The following is a 6,974-nucleotide window of genomic DNA, read 5'->3' as shown; positions in this document are numbered from 1 at the left end:
ACTCCTGTTCTTTCTTAAGTGTTTTTTGTCCAGTGAGGAGTGGAGTTTCCTCTACTCTCTTGGAGTTGCTCTTCTCTTTTAAGCCTCATATGGAAACCCTTCCATTTTGTTCAACCTGGTTTTATCTTAAAGAAACGCTGGCAGAAATGTGAGAACTATGCTGGGAAGAGCAGAAACCCTCCTCCCTCCCCTTTCAGAGCTACCTATTTCTTAGGCTGAAGTTGAGCTTTTCTGTGATTTAGACCTCCCTCCAAAGTGAGCTCTTTGAGACCTTTGAAGGACAGTTGGTCCTTAGTCAGTGGAAGTGGGTATTTTTGGCTAGAGCCCCTGCAGGCCTCCTTTCAAAGAGGCAAAGCAGAGGCCTTTGAAAGATGTCAAGCTGTCCCGAGGCAAAGTTAGCCCTCTCCCAGCAGTGGCAAAATCACTGTTGGATGAGCAAAGGCTAAACCTGCTGTGTGTCTGGCTGGCTGCCTCTCAGGCTGCCCGTCTCTTGTGCTTTCCCTGCACAGTCTGCTTGTTTGTCTGCGGCTGCAACACAGCAGTTTGCTCCAGGTGGCCACCTTCACTTCTCCTGCCCAGGGCTCCCATCTGTACCCTGCAAGGTTTTGATTCCCTGCCAAGTGATGCAGGAGGGGAAAGAAAGTTCCTGCTCGGACTTCAGCCCTCTGAGGACTCCCTGGCCAGAGCCTGCTAGAAAACTTCACCTTTTCTTGGTATTTGTAATTGGAAACAATCCACAAAAAATGAGCTGGAATAAAGAAACCAAAGGAGGGAAACAGCTTTGTCCCTCCAGTCAGTGCATATAAAAGAAACAGGCATTGAGGACCCAATGATATAAATTCCCATCATTTTTATCACAGTTGTTTTACAATTATTATTTTTTTTCCTGTATAAAGCCCTAGCCCTTTGAGTCCTGTTATTATAGCATAATCTCAGGGTTTGTTAAAATGAAAAGAGAGTCTGACCTGTCAGAGGTTAGCTTGAAAGAGCCACGAAGATGATTAAGGGAGTGGAGCATCTCCCTTATGAGGAAAGGCTGAGGGAGCTGGGGCTCTTGAGCTTGGAAAAAAGGAGACTGAGGGGAGACCTAATTAATGTTTACAAATATGTTAAGGGCAAATGTCATGAGGATGGAGCCAGGCTCTTCTCAGTGATGCCCAACGATAGGACAAGGAGCAATGGGTGTGAGCTGGAACACAGGAGGTTCCGCTTAAACTTGAGAAAAAACTACTTTACAGTGAGGGTTACAGAGCACTGGAACAGGCTGCCCAGGGAGGTTGTGGAGTCTCCTTCTCTGGAGACATTCAAGACCCGCCTGGACGCCTTCCTGTGTAAAATTGTTTAGGTTCCTGCTCTGGCAGGGGGATTGGACTGGATGATCTTTCGAGGTCCCTTCCAATCCCCAACATTCTGTGATTCTGTGATTCTGTGAAATTGTTAGCCCTATAGCCTCAGAAAAGAGAACAAAACCAAGAGAGACTTGTGTTTTAAATGAACTTTTAAACATTCCAGAGATTTTATAGGGCCAGGTTAACAATTTTCTTATTGTTTGAGGCTGGCAAAACTGGTATTTCCTTCTTTTACCAGCATGAAGCATTCCTGGTCTCTCGGGGCCTTTTGAGGAGGTGAATAGGGGTTGGGTGTCTCAGATCTCCCCGCTGCAGCCCTGACATGGGCTCCCAGCAAGGGACACCGCAGTTCTCAGGTGCAAACTGCCATCCGCCCCTTCTATCTTATCTATCAGTCACTTCGTGTGTGAGCGCGTACACATATTATTAAATATAAATACAAACCCCAGGCACACATTTTTATCCTTAAGTAATAAAATGTAATGGAAGAATTTACAGTCATGGGTTATAAAGCAATAATAGTTGTAAAATCATTTAGCAGAGTTCAAATACAGGTGAAAGGAGAAGTTCAGAAGTTCAGCATCTAAATATGTTTCCTGGCAGTTTCCTGTGACAAACAGCAAATCCCCTATTGCCGGGGTACCAGTAATGAAAACCCAGAACTGTTCTCAGCTGCTCTGCTTATATTTTAGTGTTGATGGCTTGTTTAGTTTTGTTACTTCTTAAGTGTACTTTCTGCAGGTTAGGTTATTCAGAGGGGCAGTAGTGAGGACTGACTGAAAAGGTCACTGCATAGACAAGAATCCAAATTTCTATATTGTGCCCCTCCAGCCCCATGAAGAGGGAATCAACTTTCTACTTGAAACATAACACACACAGTACATCACAGATGGAGACCACTGGCATTGCCTGGAGGGAAATGGGTGGTGCAAGCAGCCTGGGGCACCATTTTTATTGGCACCTAGTGCCTCTCCAGCTAGACTTAGATGACGTTATCATTAAAATGCTTATGTGTATATTGCTTATATTGCAGTTTCTGCCATTTCTAGCAAGTAGCACTTTCTAGCAGCCACTGCTTACTACGTGTAGTCATTCTAAGTTGGGCAACAGCTCTGCTAAATGTCTTCACTGTGCCAAAGCATAAACACCAGCGCTGTCCTTAAGAGATCAAGCCTGTAATGTTGTGCCTCTTTTGCTTATTGGTTTAAGAATAAAAGCAACTAAAATCTAGGCTTCAGAAATCACATGAGGCACATTGGGGGCTGACTCTAAACTCCAGGTCCCTCTTGCCATGTGGTGCCAACCCATAGGAACCCCACAACTGTTGTTAGATCTGCTTCTGCTGCTGCATTACTTAACATCCCACCTGAACTTTGCCCTAATGATGAAGGCAGATAATAAGTTATAAGGTTGCTCACTAGATAAGAAGATAACTTTGCCCTATGCTTCATTTCATAATTATTTTTTTAAAAAATAAATTTTTAGAAGGTGTGAGAGGTACTAATAAATACAGTGCACTTTTTCAATAAAAAGGACTCAATTTCTTCAGGGAGCATTTCTTAGTGGGCTAGCAGAAAGGCGATAGCATTCAACACAAGAACTTTAGCATTTCTTGGTCCTTGACACTTTTTAACTTAATTAACTTGGCAATAGAAACTACTAGCAGAGAATCAAGGCTGTGCTCCCAAACAAGCCCCGGTTACTGGCGTATCTGAAGAAATACTGCCAGTTCCTCAAGACCAAACACTCAAGTTTTTCCTGAGAATTTAATAAGTTCTTTGTCTTAACAGCGTGCATAAAACTTATCTAAACGGCCTGTGCTGTTATTGAAACAGGCTGCCATTTTGTTGTTGTGATATTCCCACACCCTGGGACACCTGCTGTGCTGAAGCAGGCAGCCAAACAGCTAATCCCCCAGCAAACATTCAATTAGTCCTTCTGTGCATACAAATACATTATCGTTTCCTGTGTTGTCCTCTGCACTAACACGGTGGCGGGGAATGAGCTGCCCAGACCAGCTCTCTGATGTGTTGCCAGGGGCATTTAGAGGACACCATGGCCAGGCAGTGGCTTAGAAAAATGTTGAAACCTTTCACTGGTGAAAGTGAGGATGGCATCCCTGTTCTGCTTGGGGAAGGCTGGGAGCAGGCGAGGGGTTTTTCATGTGGCCAGGCTGTCCTTTTTGGGTTTGTTTGGAAAAACATCAGAGAAAACTTTAGTTCTGTAGGCAGTTAACACATTGTCAGTTTTACTTTCCTTTGCCTGCTTCGTTCCCTCTGCCTTTCCTCTTTCTTACTCTTTGCGCTATTTCCTTCTTCCTTCAGTCCTAACTCCTGGTGTGAGTTGTTTGTCCTCTGCCCAGCCCTTTCCTCAAGGACAGGTCACAGAAAGTAAGCACAGGGTCACTGGCTGAAGAAAAAGGGCATCTCTGTGAATTGCCCCCATGCTGCACCCAACAGAGACCTCTTCTGAGAGTTTATGCAGTCTTGCCTGCAGAGAAATGGTGCTAGACACATAGTAAGCTTGCGAGGCCAGTTCTGTGGAAAATAGGGAAAGTCAGCATTTTGACTCTCTTGAGGGCCTTGGTTCCTCCCTCTGCATGCTATCTTTCTTTATATGTCAGTGCTCCTGGCTGCAGCACCTCCCAGCCTTGTTTGGAGAGGATCAGACATTGAGAAACACACAGACCAGGAATTGCTGCCTGCCTGGGATGGGAGGTCAATGAGTTGGGCTTCTGGTGCAGCAGAGTAAATCTAGAGAGGATGGTTTCCTGGGAAAATATCCTGAGCCCAATTTTCAGGAGCATAAACAGACTGAACCAGTGTCGACAGAACTGTGTGCTTGCAGAGCAACAGAAAGCTTGGCCATGGATCCACCAGGGATCTGATTAACCCCTTGTTTCCTGACATTAATTGTCTACCTGTGTTCTTGTCCTCTTTTTCTCATATATGTCTTTACCCTCCTTCAGAAAAATCTTCCAGCTGGCTATAAGATTTCTCAGTGCAGTCAGATGCCCTGAGACTGTACCGTAGGAGAAGAAGGCAAGCAAAGCCATCCACAATTTGCATCCCTGTCCGGTATCTTCAGGTAGCCTCATTTCCTAGGGGGAACAGCTCCGCTCTCTAAGCACTACTGCATGAGGCAACTGGTATAAAACAGCTCCTGCAGCTTCATAAACAGCCAAGAGGACTCACCATGAGCATGATGGCTCATGTACTCAGGGAAAATGTTTATAGAACAAATTTAGCACTGACTCAAGCAGATTAACAATTGGTTGCAGCATTTTATGCACATCCTTGTCATCCCCCAGGACATCATGAGCCACTGAGTGAACTGTTAAGAACACAAGAAATCAGACCTTACCAGCTCAACATTAGCTCTTCTCACTGTGGACGTCAGAACTTGCAGGTGGAGATCATTGCTGGGCTACCCACATTGTTGTAAGGGCTTGTGGGGGCTTTGATTCTGAGCCTGGCAGATGTCAGATACAGGGGGACAACACACTGGCAAGGAAAAACCAATAAAGTGTTATGGGTGGGAGAGCAGATATTTAATCCCCTTGTCTGCAAGGCTCTTAGTGGTGGATCCCCAAGGAAGTGATGGGTCAGTTTAGCCTACAAAAATGAGTTCCCCCTGCAATCAAGAAAGACTCTGTATGGTGTGGTTTAGAGCAACTAAAATGGAGCCCATGTCTTTGCAAGACCTGTTGAGAGAGCCTGAAGTTGTATCTAATGCATGAAGTTAATGTGCCAGCGACAGCACCTCCAGGGGTCCTGGTATCCTGGCAGTTTAAAAATACCAGGTAGATGAATGTAAATAGCATAATACTTACAGGAAATGCACTATACAGTGCTGCTTCTTAGGGAACTGAAAAAAATTAACCCTTTCTTCATTAAGAAGAAAGAATACAAGAAAACTTTTATTATTGTATAGACACAGAAGCAGAAGTTGGAAAAGTTGGTCAGCTGCTCACACTGTATTTTTTGGTCTGGACAGGGGATGACAAGTGAATGTTTCTCACTTACCCCTGACGTGGTATAGCAGTGGTTCGCATTGGGGCACTTGAGAGTTAAACCTTTTTATGGGCCATCTCATTTTTCCTTATTTAACTCCATGCTCCATTTTAGCCCTGCCAACACCCTGACTGGTTTACGACCTCCCTCAAATAACGTCTTGGAACTCTGGAGCTGTTAGGAGCTGTGGTGTAGTTGTAAATGAGTTAAGCTGGTTGGGAGCCTAATTGCTGCTAAATGACTCAATTGTCTGGTACAGATAGCAGAAAGGTCTCTCTGCTCCCATCCCATGTCTACAGTGCAGGACTGGGGTCATGTAGCAGGTGGCTGATAAAAAAAAATGCAAAGGCCTCTGGCCTGCCTGGTCAGTCAGATACCTTTTTCCAATCTGTGGACCTAACTCTCCTTCTTGAGCTTTTTAGTAGGTTGGTGCTGCTCAGGAGGTTTGGGAGGCGCTTACCTCCAGCAGCAAGGCATGGACGCCAGGCACTCCCTGTGGCTCAGCCATGCTCCCCAGCCCCTCTGGAAATCCACATTATTTGTATTTTGCAATCTTTATTTCCTGATACCCTGGCCCTGCCAAGGAGCTTTAAGTGCACCTCCATGCAGATTGTGTGGCACGTGCAGGTCCTTGTTAAATTGCACTTTCTAATTAGCCCCTGCTGTGCTTGCTGGGCTGAGAAGGAGCTGGGATCCTCCTGAGCTGGTCCCAGGTAATAAAGCCCGTGCAATGAGCAATTTGATGAAATGAGCTCCCTGTTCCCCATTTTCTCACCTAATGGACAGAGCAGTGTCAGCTACAGGAGTAGACACCTCCTGGGGAAGCAGTGGGGTGACCAACTGTCCAGCTCCATGCACAGACCTGTGTATCTACCCTTTTCACTATAGGGAAATGGTAGAAAATTGCAGGAGTAAAGCCAGGCTCTAAGGTAGGGTCACAGCTTGTAAGTGGTGCTGCTCAGGGAATGTAAAAGCAAGGACTGGTGGGGTGTATATCACGCATAATGCTGTTCCTGGCAGTGCTCAGGGTGTGTGACTTTGCACAAAACTTCCCCAATGACTGCCAGCCCCCCATAAGTGTTCTGCCTCACCAGCTGAGATATTTAGGAACAGCATCTGTCGAGAGCCAGGATCACTCTGGCCCAGGCTGTGTTTGGCATGCGTTTTCTTGGTATGTGAGGAGACACAGATGTATTGCATACAATTTCTGCTTCCACTGAGGGGCAAATACCAGACTGTCTTTTCAGATGGCAGCAAATTCAAGATGTGGGGCAACACGTGGTAAAATATTTATTTTGCAAAGGAAAATTCCAACACTTGGAAGACTATGGTTTTGTTTCATTTCTCCATGGCATTTTTGACTGACATGTGAGCATTGCCACTGTGGTGGGCAATGCAACTATTGCTTAGAGCAAGTGTTAAAGTTATTGGATTTTTTAGTTGAATTTTGTTACAAAGGAAAAAAAAAAGCTATTTAAAAAGTAAGATAAAACTTTAGTCTGTAATAGGATAAACGGGACAATGCTTAGATTAAACCATATTACTGAAGTGGCATTGATTCTGGGTGGGAGAACTGCATGCAGTTGCAGAGCTTAGCAATAGGAAGGCAGCT

This window comes from Antrostomus carolinensis, unplaced genomic scaffold (assembly GCF_000700745.2).
Source record: "Antrostomus carolinensis isolate BGI_N321 unplaced genomic scaffold, ASM70074v2 scaffold12876, whole genome shotgun sequence".
Taxonomy (NCBI): Eukaryota; Metazoa; Chordata; class Aves; order Caprimulgiformes; family Caprimulgidae; genus Antrostomus; species Antrostomus carolinensis.
Note: the sequence above shows the minus strand (reverse complement) of the source record.